Source organism: Pan troglodytes, chromosome 1 (assembly GCF_028858775.2).
Source record: "Pan troglodytes isolate AG18354 chromosome 1, NHGRI_mPanTro3-v2.0_pri, whole genome shotgun sequence".
NCBI classification, from domain to species: domain Eukaryota; kingdom Metazoa; phylum Chordata; class Mammalia; order Primates; family Hominidae; genus Pan; species Pan troglodytes.
The window spans coordinates 67,079,401-67,094,242 of record NC_072398.2 but is presented as its reverse complement, the minus strand read 5'-3'; positions in this window follow the sequence as shown (position 1 = coordinate 67,094,242).

Genomic DNA, 14,842 nt, shown 5'->3' with positions numbered 1-14,842 from the left:
GAGGGCACCCTACATCCGGGAGCCGGGGCGGCGCCTGGAGAGCGGAGCAGGCAGCGCTTTCTGCCCGCTGAGTGGGTCAGGCGCCGCCCCCTTGTGGTCTCGGCCGGCGGGCCGCCCTTTGGAGCGCGCGGGAACCGGACGCCCGCCCTAGGAGAGAGGATCCAGGAGACCACTCCGGGCGGGATCCGCGGAGCCTGGGGCCGGGCGGTTGGCCCACATTATAAGAGGGCCTGCGTTGCTTCTACCTCAAAGGCTTTAGGGTGTTTGTTAATTCCCCGTCCCCCAACCTGATGATGCTCCAGGTATTTACAGGCAGGTGCCCCATAGGCTGTTTACTGGGAAGCAGAATTGGTGGACTCCGTTCGGGGATATGAGGAAAGATCCATAAGCAGAGAGAATAAAGCCTTTGCACTTACATTTTACTTCTCTTATTCCTCACCTCTACCACCTTTCCCCTTGACCCCCAATGGGCTGCAGGTCACATCATCTTGTCCTTGATATATTCAGAAAATAGAAGCCCCTCAAACAACTTAGAAGCAGTCCCCGCATGTCACCAAATAATAGACCACAGCTGGCATGTGAATGCTACCAGTTAGAGATGTGTAGTAGTTTGTAATTTCCTCATGAATAGTTCAAACTAGAGATTTCTAAATTATTACTAAATTTTAGTATTAATCTAAATATTGTTAATAGATTTTTGTATTATTACTAAATGCATAATCTTTGGAGCAGAAGTTGTGGGAAAAGAATATTTGGACAAATACCTGACAAGTTACCCGGTATTTTACTTTCTTTGAAGCAATTAAAGAGGTCTGTGTCTTGTCTTGAATAATTAATTTACTTAGGTTGCTGTTTAAAATGCTTTTAAATTTTCAAAACACATCTGTGAGGAGAGGCCTCCACATCTTCAGCTGAAAACTGGAAGAAGCAAAAGGAATAGAGTGTTTATCTTTGAAAAAAGTACACCTAACTAAAATAATAATAAAAAATATGCAGGTGGATAGAAACTCAACAGCTTTCTTCATAGGGTTTGAAACCATAACTGAAGGAAAGGCTATCTGCTATCTCCACTTTGTCTGCCTCTTCAGTCATCTCTCATTATTCAACTTACCTTCTAGTCAGGTCAAATTACAGTTTCTCCAGACTCATATTGCTTTCATATATCTCTTTGTCTTTGTACATAATACTCCTTTACCTTCCTAATGCTTATTTTACCTTCGAAATTCAGCCAATGTATCAACTCTCCTAGAAAGTTCCATTATCTTTCCTCCAAGTACAGGTCTTTCCACTGTACTACCATCGAGTTCTGGGATGCTTCTCCTTGGTGGCACTTTTTATACCGTGATATAATTCTCTCTTTACTTATTCCTGTATCAGGTTGTTAGGGCAATGCCTTTATCTCAATATTCTGTAAATGTAGCATGGACGGATTGATGATGGACAGACAGGTGGGCGAGGGAATAGCTACAAGGATGGACATATACGTGGGAGAAAAGGGACGGACAAATGTATAAATAGATGTTTTAAGGTTGGGTAGGTGAGTGGATGGAACTAAAGCTTAGAGAGTAAATCTTGATGAAGACTTGTTGGGAAACAATTAAGAAGATCTTGATATGATGAGCTCAAGGAGGTTGATGGAAAGGGGTGGGGGATAGTTGAGGATCGGTCATTGAAACCATTATTTCTTTTGGAAAAATATTGAGAAAACATGTACTAAAGTTAATAAATGCTACTTTGTGAGGAAAAGATAATATTAGTTTGATATTCTTAGTATTTAAAGTGTAAAGGACTAACATTTCCCTCTCCTATTTAGTCTCCATTTCTTTCTTAATCTCTAGTGTAAGCATTATTTAAAAGTTATTTATTATAGTAAATATCTGGACATTCTCATCAGTGTGGTTATTCTTAAAAGTTGTCGGCAGGGTGCTATGGCTCACGCTTGTAATCCCAGCACTTTGGGAGGCCGAGGCGGGTGGATCACAAGGTCAGGAGATCGAGACCATCCTGGCCAACATGGTGAAACCCCGTCTCTACTAAAAATACAAAAATTAGCTGGGCGTGGTGGCGTGCGCCTGTAGTCCCAGCTACTCAAGAGGCTGAGGCAGGAGAATCGCTTGAACCCAGGAGGCGGAGGTTGCAGTGAGCCGAGATCACACCACTGCACTCCAGCCTAGGTGACAGAATGAAACTCCGTCTCAAAAAAAAAAAAAAAAAAAAAAAGTTGTCTAAAGTATTTTATTGTCGTTGCCTAAACTAATTGACTTCTGTGCTTTTGGTCCTTTAAAACACTGTTTTAATAGTTACACTTTTTTCTGTAATAATACTTTACATGTGTTAAAAGAAAAACTTTAGACAAATTAAATTTACCAGTTTATTTGAGCAAAGAATGACTCAGGAATCATGCATCACTGAGAACCAAAAGTTCAGAGTGCTGCACAGTGTGAGCAATGGACTTTTATAGGCCCAACACAGAAGCAGAGGAGAGGAATCACCTGATTGGTTGGGCATGGTGGCTGATGCCTGTAATCCCAGCAACTCGATAGACTTACTAGGGAGGATTGCTTGAGCCCAGGAGTTTGAGGCTGCAGTGAGCTGTGATCACACCACTGCACTCCAGCCTGGGCAACAAAGCAACCCTCCTGCCCCCACCCTGACCCCATCTGCTGTACTTACTGTCAGTAAGCTTGCTTTGGGTTTATGAGATCCAATAAATATGGATTCATATCAAACTGTTTGTCTCACCTTATTCATCAGTTGACACCTATCAAAGGCATATCCCGGGCACTGTTCTGAACATGTGAGGACAAGAGATTCAAAATGCTAAAGGCTCACAATATCACAGCAAGATGCTATTGGGAATTAGAGAGACCAGCATGTTGCTAACAAGAAAACCTGTGTATGTGATTGCAGAATTCTACAGGTGGTCTTAAAGAAGTTTTCTCATGGGCCATATTCATATTCTGTGCTTTATTCAGCTTCATATTTTTTCTCTAGCAAGGTATCATCAAGAGTTTGCAGGAGGACATTGTTACTCTTGCTGAAATTCTGTCAGCAGGACTAAGGTTACATATTATCATGCCCCTTCTGCTTCCAATAACAAATGACCTTAAAAATAGCATGGCCTGAGATCTATGCCAAGAAAATATCCACATTATATTTGTAATTCACACTGTTCTGAAGTTGAATTTGTGATTATTATATTGAGACTATATTAAAATACTTCCCTAGTTGTATTTATTATACTCATGAGATTTGGTGATTTATTATTAAACCTCTTAGAGTTAATTATGTTTATTGCCCCAGTCTTTTCTGAAGGAAACTTGGGAATTGTCTTTCTTATCCCTAATTAGGAAATTACAAAATGCTCTTCTGAGCACATGGGAATTGTTTTCCCTTGCTCCATGAGACTGACCCACCAGGTTTATTAAACAAAAACCTCTTTGATAACAGATCAAAATTTTAACTTTACTATTAAAATATATAAGGATATTCTATTAAATAGCAGATCAGCTTCACCCCTTCTAGTTCCTCATTTTACATTTTTGAGGGAAGAAGGGTTTTTTCCCTCTGGTTGAAAACATACTTTTAAAAAAAATAACAAAATTGCCAAGTTATAAATGTTGTATTAGTTTGCTAGGGCTGTAATAATAAAGTACTATAAGCTGGATGACTTAATAAATATTTCACCTCTCAGTTCTGGAGGCTAGAAGTCTGATATCAAGGTGTCTTAAAAGTTGGTTCCTTTTAAGGGCTGTGAGGGGGAGTCTGTTCCAGGCCTCTCCCCCTTGGCTTTGTTAATGGCCATCTTCTCCCTATGTCTCTCCACGTTGTTATCCTTCTATTCATGTCTTTTTCTGTGCCCAAATTTATGCAATGGACTGAAAGTGTCCACCCTAAAATGCATATGTTGAAATCCTAATCCCGGTGGGATAATATTTGAAGGTGGGGCCTGTGGGAGGTGATCAGGTCATAAGGGTGGAGCCTCATGATTGAAATTAGTGCCTTTTATAAGAAGAGGTCCAAGAACTGCTAGCTCTCCTTCTGCCATGTCATGATCCAATTAGAAGTCAGCAGCAGTCTGCAACCTGGAAGAGGACCTTCACCAGATCCTGACTCTGCTGGTGCCCTGATCTTAGACTTCCAAGCCTTCAGAATTGTGAGAAATAAATTTCTGTTGTTTATAAGCCATCCAGTTTATGGTACTTTGTTGGAACAGCCAAATGAATAAGACAATTTATATGAATAGACTTATGGTTCTGTGACTTGGTTTTTTCACTCAACATTTTCTAAACCTGTACTTACAGCTTTGCTTCATTCATCTTAACTGCTATTTAACATCCCATTATATTAATAAAACACAATTGATTTATGTATTCTTTTACTGATGAATATTTAAAATGTTTCCAAAGTTTTGCCATTAGAAATTATGCTGCAATTAATATTCTTACATATATTCATAATCTCCTCATGTATACTTAAATTTCTTAAGGGGGGTGGTCTCCTGCTTTGCTGATTGTGTTGCCTCATCAATAAAAAAGCTTAACTGCTTATCCTCAATATGTCTCTATTTATAAATTATATAAATGTCCTATTGTATTAACCTGTAATACCCATTATCAAATGTAATTTTTTCTTAAAAGATAAGTACAAAATTCTACTATTTTCTTCCCATATCCCATTTGAATTGCTAACGTATAAGGTATAGATATATTGATGATTACTGATACTACTATCATATCATCATCATCATACTGTATTAATAGTATTATATCAATGTAATATTAAACATCATATTACTCTCCAAGAACTGTACCAATAATTTGCATTCCTTTTATCAGAGTATGAAAATTTCCATTTCTCCACATCCTTACCAACACTTGATGTAAATATGTACTTTTAACATTTTATTTTGAAAAAATTTCAAACTAGCAGAAAAGTTGTTAGAATAATACAATGACATCCCGTATAACCTCCACCTAGATTCACCAATTAATAACAGTTTGCTGCAGTTGCCTTTTTTTCTCTTTGTCTATCTCCCTCTTTTCTTTCCTCCCTTCCCTCTGTTGTAGAAAAAGCTAGGCTCCTGTCACACAACCAGGAAAATTTAGGCATGCAGACACATTGTAGGGTGAATAGGGCTGTTTTTATAGGGTGAAAAGGAAAAAAGGCAAGAGGAACTCTCAGCAAAGTGAGAGAGAGTCCTGCTAGCAGGACCCCCACCTTACAGATTGAATCCCAGGCCACCACACAGGAAATGAAGAGGCCAGGCTCCTCCCCATGCAGGGATTTCCTCTGGCTCCACTCCCTTCCCCCTGAGCACAGGTGGCCATTATTCAGAGAGAATCAGTCAGGAAAGGGTGTGCTTTTTCCGGGACTAGCAGTCCAGTTCTTCAGCCTTCAGGCTGTTGTAGGCTTGAAGGTGGGCTTTCACCAGGGACCCTTGGCTGTCTCCTGTCTCTATCATTCCCCCTTCTAAAGAAGTACATCTAACTGCTGTTAGGATAAGGATAAGGATAAGGATAAGGATAAGGATAAGGATAAGGATAAGGATAAGGATAAGGGTTAAAGATAAGGATAAGGACAGTAAGACAATCTTAACTGCCTCCTGCTGACAGGGGGCGCTGTTTTGGGACTACGGCAGTCAGATCTCCCTCAAAGGCCTATATAACGGTTTCTGGCAAAAGGGGCCATCATCCGAGGCTCTGGATGCATGACCTTTTAGAGTTTGATGGCCTGAGGCGAGAAGAAACAAATCAGGTTGTTAGAAAATATGTATTAAAACGAAACAAGGTGAGTAAGGACAGCTCAAAAATCCTAAGGCCTTTTACCAGTTTGCACTGGGAGAAGGAGGCCAAAAGCCCAACTGGAAAAAAAACTTTTACCCTTGTGCCAGTATCTCAGGCTTCTGGGTTCCCTTTCCCCAAGCCCAATCCTATGCCAATGAGTTTAAGGTTTGGGAAATTAACTTTTTCCAGTTTGGAGGATGCATCCAAGGGGAGTTTCCTGTAGTATGAAGACACAATTACTTTTCAGTGAAGAGAGGACAGAGGAAGAAAAAGGAAAAAAGAAGGCATTTTTTTCAGAGGACTCTCAGGGGTTCAGGATGCATTTGAAAGGGATACAGACTGAAGATAAATGGCTACTCATCTAGAAAGAGAGGAGCAGGTGTCCCTGCTTCCTTTCTTTCCCTGGAAAATACTCAGGGTACATGAGGGAGAGAAAGTGGGGCATTGCTCTTTGTCTCTTCCATCCTTGTATCCCCAAGTCCCAGTGACCATGACAGGGTGCCACCCATGGGTGTCAAAGCGGCTTTCACCCATTTTATCAGGGGGACCAGGATGGTGTGGGAGTATCTGCTCTTACCTACATATGCCCTATCTGCCCTGCTGTCAGTAGCCTTTGAATTCCTTAGACCTCACTTATGCCATGGATACCAGCATGACTTTTATCCATGAAACCGGAAGCTTGGTTTAATCAGCAGGAATTAGTCATGTTCACCTGTGCTGTGCCTTTTAATTTCTGCTATTGTCTGCCTCCGGATCCCTCAGATCCAGTTTTCTTTCCTAGGGCTTTTACCCGAGCCTGGAATTGAGTGTGTCTCTGGGGCATTGCATGGATTCCTTATCATAAGCCGAATGCTACAATGAAGCTGTGGGATTGAGTCCTCCTCCAACAAGGGAGAGAAAAGGACATCCAGATAATTGGTGACTATAGATATGCTTGCTAAGGTTTGGAATGCATGGGGCTTGGCTTTGGTTAGCTCTCTTGGTCTTACTTTCCCAAAAAGGAAACCTCCGGGTTATGGGCACCCTATTTATTCCCATCACCTGGCAGGAATTGCAGGATAATTGCTCAGAACTAGAATATTGATCCAGATTTTTATATCACCTATCCCTCTTGTTCCCTCTGAGCTGCAGCTGGAGATCACTGGTCGGTTTATAGGAATAAGCAGAGTTAGTTTAAAATGTAGGCAAAAATTTAAAAACAACTAATGAGTCTAGAATTTAATGATAAATGTGTAAGTTTTAAAATATAATTTCTCTTTCTTTAGTCCTCATTTATGTTAAGAACAAATCAGGATAGGACTGCATTATTTACGAAATAGATGTTAGTCTTATACTTGGCCCGATTATTTGCACAAAGTGCAACAAGAATAATTATTTCTACATAGGCCTTTTAGATTGGCTTTGGTGGAACTGTTCCACAAGGAATCTTCGGTAAGACCTTTTAAAGCTGAGCCCAGCCATGGGTTTGTATCCTCAAATACCTGTGAGTTGGGTAAACTCTGCTCTTCTTGAGGTCCCAAGAGCATGTGGTTCCTGGGCCTGTTGGAAAGTGACATTCTTTACTCACTGCAGGTTAGGAACCATGTATGGAGACTGTGTAGACAAGGGTATGAGACCTAGTTTTATCAGCTCTGCAAATCGAGCTTGACTCTTTAAAGGGAAGCATGCCCTTCCAGTCAAAGCCTTGGTAAAACAACCAGTTTCTCTAATTGCATCCTGTTGCAAAAGAAAATGGATTCTTATTGCACTAGATGCAAACAACTATATTGCCATATGTTAAGAATACTCACAGATAGTTTCCAAATTCCAGAGGAACCAGGCAGAGAGAAACAAACATGCTCCAAATTTTGTTCACACTTTTCTCAATTATTAAAGGCCATAAATAGTTCAAAATAAGTTTCCATAACTCTGAAAAACAAAACAAGGATTAACAATGCTCCAAGCAAAAATAAAAAAGATTACTGAAATTTTCTATTAGTTCAGTCCATTCAATGAGTCTTGTTTTGCTTGATATTCATGAGCATTTCAGCTCTTCATGAGTCCTGATGGAAATAACTATATTGCCATAAGTTAAGAATACTCACAGATAGTTTCCAAATTCTAGAGGAACCAGGCAGAAAGAAACAAACATGCTCCAAATTTTGTTCACACCTTTCTCAATTATTAAAGGCCATAAATAGTTCAAAATAAGTTTCCATAACTCTGAAAAACAAAACAAGGATTAACAATGCTCCAAGCAAAAATAAAAAAGATTACTGAAATTTTCTATTAGTTCAGTCCATTCAATGAGTCTTGTTTTGCTTGATATTCATGAGCATTTCAGCTCTTCATGAGTCCTGATGGAAATAACTATATTGCCATAAGTTAAGAATATTCACAGATAGTTTCCAAATTCTAGAGGAACCAGGCAGAAAGAAACAAACATGCTCCAAATTTTGTTCATGCCTTTATCAATTATTAAAGGCCATAAATAGTTTTTCCTTTATTTCAATGTTACAATCTCCAAAGTTATCAGAAACCTGTATTTGAGTGCACCTGGCAGAGTCCTGTAGCTTATTATAAACCATCTTTTGAAAAGGCTCAAAGCAAGACAACACTTTTCTGAATAACAAAATGTCCAGGGTAGTTAACAGTCAGAAACACAGTTGACAAAGAAGGTTGGTTATCTCTGGGGTTTACAATAACTTAATATAACAACCTTAATTAGGATTGAGAGTATATACTTTAGACATTAGAATTTTAGAAATCCCATACAATTCTGGAATATATATTAATATTATTCACTAAAATATAACCTAAAGAAGATTGAACATCATTTTGGCAAACCCACGTACCTAAACATGTCAACTAATCCCGTTTACCTCCCTTTTGAGTATTCCAGGGGCCCTCTGTAGCATCCAAAAGCCAGGCATCAGGAAAGACAATTTTGAAACTGAAGTTTGATTTTGGGAAGCCGATTAAATATGTGAGAGGTTTAAAACACTTGATGTTATGAAACAGAATTCCAGATTACCATAAGTTATTTATTTTGCCAAAATGATTCAAAAATTTAAAAAAGCAAAAACCTTTTTATAACCATTTACAAATTTTGCTAAAGAGCAGATTAGTACCTTAAGAGTATCTTGTTGTGCTTTTATTTCAATGCTCAATTTACATAAAAACCATATAATAACCTTTTGAATTTAGTTAATATGTTCACACACAGAATTTCTTTTGCAAGATGAATTTTTACAGCCTTTCCACAGCTTGTTTGAACTTTGAGTTTTATCTTATCTAATTCAAAACAATCCTTTAACCCTAAGAAAGAATTTACATTTCCACACCTTCTTATAATCTTTTATTAAAAACACATTTTACTGCTCTTACATACGTTGCATGTAAATCTATTTCCAGTAGTTTCTATTACATGTTATAATGGTAATTCCTAACAATTTTTAACTTTAATGTAAAACCTGGTAAATTGTATTAATTATGTACTAAGTGAAGCCAAGGTTTGACTCCTTCCAGCATAATTAAGGGTGTGGTTGGTTCTGTATGTCCCCAGGCCTTACCAATTGTGAGGCAGGAAGTTGAGCAGTTCTCAAAAACCAAGAAAGCAGTTTATAACCCCAAAACATTTAGCAAACCTAGTATCTGACCTGCACAATCTAGTCCACCTATTTACATTTTGACGACATCTGCACTTTACCAATAATCTTTAAGGCTGTTTTTACTTTTCAAAGATTAAAATCATGTGAACTGAAGGGTACCACAGCTTTTATCTAACCTTTAAAAATTTTTTTGATCCAAGCACTTATCCTTAAGTCAATTAATTAGAGCTTTTTTTAAATAGACATCACAATCACAACACATATGTAACTACACAGATAGGCAGAAGAAAACCCAGCAGCCATACGAGTTTTCCTTTGCCAATCTCCTAATTGGATTATTGGCTTCTCATGTGTGCATTAAGAGTGGCAAGACAAAATGGAGAAAAAGAATTCGTTTGGCTGAGAAAAAAAAAAAATTTTCCAGCAAAACAAGATCGAAGAAAAAAAAACATAAAGGCCTTTTAAATATACCTATAACTTGGATATCCAGTTTTAATTAAGCTGAGCATGCTCTAAGAAAATCCTTTTAACTCCATTATTATCCTACTTTAGCCTCACCAAGCTGCCAATATTTCTGGCTTTCAAACTTTACTAAACGTAACCTCACAGGTGAAACCAGCAAGTCTTAATTAAGGTTATGATTTAACTGCAAGTGTATGAGGTATTTTCAAAGGGGGTAAGCAGTTCTTACAAAATTTAGAACATTTAAAGGTTACCTTTAATGTAAATGGCAATCAGTAAATGGCAAAAGCCACACAGCTATCAACCTGAAAGTACTCATTCCCTAAGCCAGGATTGAATCAGCTGCCATTGTAAAGTGTTATAGGATAAACAAAATATTGCCACGTGGTTACAGGTCATGCTCCCAGGCACATGAAAAAAGATGGAGGCCTACAGCAAAGTTTGCTACTGACTATACAGAAAATCATGCAAAGCACACCAGATTGGCTACAGCTTAAGACCAACCTCACAAATCCTTTTACCTAATTAAAACTTTTCAGAGTGGCCAGGCGCAATGGCTCACACCTGTAATGCCAGCACTTTGGGAGGCTGAGGTGGGCAGATCACCTGAGGTCAGGAGTTTGAGAACAGCCTGGACAGCATGATGAAACCTTGTCTCTACTAAAAATACAAAAATTAGCCAGGCGTGGTGGTGCGTGGCTGTAATTCCAGCTACTTGGGAGGCTGAGGCAGGAGCATAGTTTGAACCTGGGAGGCAGAGGTTGCAGTGAGCTGAGATAGCACCACTGCACTCCAGCCTGAGTGTCAGAGCTAGACTCTATCTCAAAAAAACAAAAAACAAAAAACAAAACAAAACTTTGCAGAGAATATAAACAGTGATCCTTATCATTCCTGGCCTAGTAAAACATCTTCTAAAAGCAAAAAACAAAAACAAAAACAAAACAAAACAACTCCTTAAAAGTTAACTGCTGACAGGGTAGAGAAAAGGAAAGAAGTTTAAAGTGCAGGGTTGGAAAGACGCCTGGGGAAAGAACCTCTTATTCTTAACGCAAATGGTTCCTTTCCCCTGGGTTTGGACTGAGTCTGGCCAGTCAGCCCTTTGGGGCTGCCTTGGGGCCTGGGCAGCGGCTGTGGCTTATTCCCATTCTGTGTGACCTCACCTTACACACATGCTGCAGACACAGCCGTGTATCCCCCTGGGAGAGAAGGGGTGTTGGGAGCTGCAGCTCACCCAATCGTCCTGCACATGCCTGCCGCCATTGACGTGGGTGTGGACCACCAGCAATATTTTAAAAGATAGGTGCTGTTACTGTCTTGAAAAACGAAGAAAAATGCCATAGGACCAAAAGGCTCAGAAATGAAAGTGAGAGGTTTTGGGTCTGCATTTTACTGAATCTTCCTCAGATCCCACATTCTGGGCGCCAAAAATGTAGGAAAAAATGGGGTTCTTGTCACATAACCAGGAAAATTCAGGCACGTAGACACATTGTGGGGTGAGTAGGGCAGGGTTTATTGGGTGAAAAGAAAAAAAGGAAAGAGGAACTCTCAGCAAAGTTAGAGACAGTCCTGCTAGCAGGCCCCCACCTTACAGATTGAATCCCAGGCCACCACACAGGAACTGAAGAGGTCAGGCTCCTCCCCCTTCAAATGGAATGAACTTCCCCTGGCTCCACCCCATTCCCCCAGTGCACAGGTGAGCATTATTCAGGGAGAATCAGTCAGGAAAGGGCAGGTTTCATCCATCCCGGACCAGCAGTCTGGTTTTTGAGCCTTCACGTTGTTTTAGGCTTGAAGGAGGGCTTTCGCCTGGGACCCTTGGCTGTGTCCTGCCTCTATTACATTCTTCCCTTCATACATATTTATTTTTTACTTATACAATTTTTTAATCCATTTGAGAATAAATTGCAGACATCATGACCCTTCAGTCCTAAATATTCACACATGTATTTCCCAAGAACAAAGGTATTCTCTTACGTAACCATGATAAAATTATCAAATTCAAGAAACTTACATTGATGTAGAACTATAAAACTCACCAGTTTTCCCAATTAAGTTATTTCTAGCAATTTTTTTTCTGACCCAGAACATACGATGTATTTAGCTGCCATGTTTCTTTAATCTCCTTTAATCTGGAACAGTTTTTTAGATTTTATTTTTCATGACATTGATGTATTTGAATTTTACAGGACAGTTATTTTGTTTCTTGTTCCTAAATTTGGGTTTGCTTAATGGTTTACACGTGATTTGATTGGGTTGTGCATTTTTGTCAGGAATATTATACAAGAGATGTTGCGTCCTCAGTGAATTGCGTAAGGAGGTTGTGAAATTTGTGAAATGTTTGCCAATCTAATGGAAGTTAAATGGAGTTGCACTTTATTTTGGGTTTCCTTGTTTATTCCTGAGGTTGAGCATCTTTTCCCATGTTTACTGGTAATTCATGTTTCTTCTGGATTTTTTTCCTAGTCTTTGCCAATGTTTTTGATATGTTTTCCTTATTGATTTGTCTGAGTTATTTATAGATTATGGATGGTCCTCCTTTGACAAGTATATATGTCATAAATGTTCTTCCAATCTGTCACTTGTCTTTTATATTTAGTCATGTCACCCTTTGTTTTACAGAACTTTAAGTTTTTAATGTGGTCTAATTCCAGCCTATTTTCCTTTATACTTCCTTTTAATGTCTTGTTAAAGAAAATCATCTCCTATGCTATAAAGGTATGTAAGTTTACTTCTTAGAGTTTTAACATTTTGTTATTTACACTTGGATATTTAATCTTTTATGGCATGAGGAGGAAATCGAATTTTATTTCTTTCTGTATGTATATCTTGTTGTTCCAACACCATTATTGAATAACTTGATCTTTCTCCACTGATTTGTAATGCCTGCTCTATCATATACCAAGAGCCTGTATGTATGCTTGGGTCTCTTTCTGGATTTTCTAGTCTGTTTTTATGAAAATATTTGTCTAATGTTATGTCAATATAAAACTGACTCAATGACACTAAAATGACTTGCTGTGGCATACATCTTACTAACTGGTCAGGCTACCCCTCCATGTTTCTTTTTTATTTTTTCCCTCTCAGAATTATTTTGGCCATTTATGGGACTTCAACCCTTCCATGAATCTGAGAACCATTTTCTTCAAGGTCCTTAAAACATATGCATTGGAGTTTTTGTTGGGAATGTGTTGACTTTAAGTTCCAGATAATTTAATCTTTATAGTGCTGAGTCCCTCCATCTATGAGCATAAAGTTGATCTATCTTGTATTTTATAAGATTCTATTTTATGTTCCTCAATATCATTTTATAATTTTGTCCATAAGAGTTCTGTTAATCTTTTATTGGATTTTATTCCCAACGATCACAGAGATTTTACTGTTAATGTGAATATTACTTTAATTACATTTTAAAAATTGATTATTGCTTGTACAGAAATCTATTAATTTTTATAGGGTAATCTTGTGTTTAGTTCTAATGAATTATCTGTAAATTTTCTTAGACTGTTTTTGTAGGCAGTTATTTTATCTACAAATACAGTTTTGTCTCTTCCTTTTAAATTTTTATACTTCTCTGTCCTTATAGCATCAGGTAGGCCTTCAGATACAATGTTGAACAGTAATTTTCATAACAGGAGGCTCCTTCTCTTGTTTCTGACTTTAAAGCATTTCACCATTATGATGTTGGTCGTAGGTTTTTTTGTTTGTTTTGTTTTGTTTTGAGACAGAGTCTCACTCTGTTGCCCAGGCTGGAGTGCAGTGGCATGATCTTAGCTCACTGCAACTTGCGCCTCCCAGGTTCAAGCAATTCTCCCACCTCAGCCTTCCAAGTAGCTGGGATTACAGGTGTGAGCCACCACACCCGGCTGATTTTTGTATTTTTGGTAGAGATGATGTTTCACCATGTTGGCCAGGCTGGTCTCAAATTCCTGACCTCAAGTGATCTGCCCGCCTCGGCTTCCCAAAATGCTGGGATTACAGGCATGAGCCACTACACCCAGTCAGTTGTAGGTTTTTGTTAGTTAGCTACGATAGACATTTTTGGTACCCAGCATCACATCCCCTCTGTCCACCTCTAATTATAGCCACAGCTATAGCAGACATTGGTGGCTTATGCTAACAGCATCTCACCTCAAGCATATGCCATGTGTCTTTCTCTTTTGCCCAATGACTTCTCTGCAATAGCAGGCCTTCTCAGAAACCACAGGAGCCCACTCAGTCCTAGTGTGGGTACAACCTGGGAGTCCTGGGCTGGGGGTGTTAATGTTGCCTGTGGGCATCTGTCAATCATTGGTGGATGGGAGCTTATGAATAGATGCCTCAGCCTCTAGTCTTATTTTTCTCTGATGGACAATTCTTTGTATACTCCTAGAAGTCTCAGTGGTATTGAGACCTTCTTGCTTAGAGCAGCAATCTTGATAACACACACCCTTATATTGGCTTGCCTTCCTTGCTTGTTTCATCCTCCTTGTGGCCTCACTCCTACTTCCTGGAATCATCTCCCAAAAAGAGTACTTAGTACTTCGGTCTCTGTCTTAACCTCTGTTGTCAAGAAAATCTAAAGAGGTGTCTTTTAATTTCATAGTTTCCAAGAGTTTTTATTATGAATTTCTAGTGAGTTTTATTGAATACTTTTTCTATCATGTCTGTTACGATTATCCTGTTTCTTTGATTTTAATCAGTTAATGTGGTTAATTACTTCAGTAGAATTTCTTTATATTGCAACATCTTTTTATTCCTGGGATAAATCTTCCTTAGTCATATATTTTTTTGTTTCATTGTTATTTGGTTTTGAGGATTTATTTTTCCCTATTGGATTTTATTTGCTAACATTTATTTAGGATTTTTATATTTGTATTTACACGTGAGATGCAGTCATAATTTTCTTCCCTTATATCTTCCTAATCCAGTCTTATGTAAAAGTTGCCCTCTCTCATTTTATTTTCTAGGATAGTCTGTATTAGAAAATGATTATCTATTCCTTGAAGAATAGATAGATAGATAGAA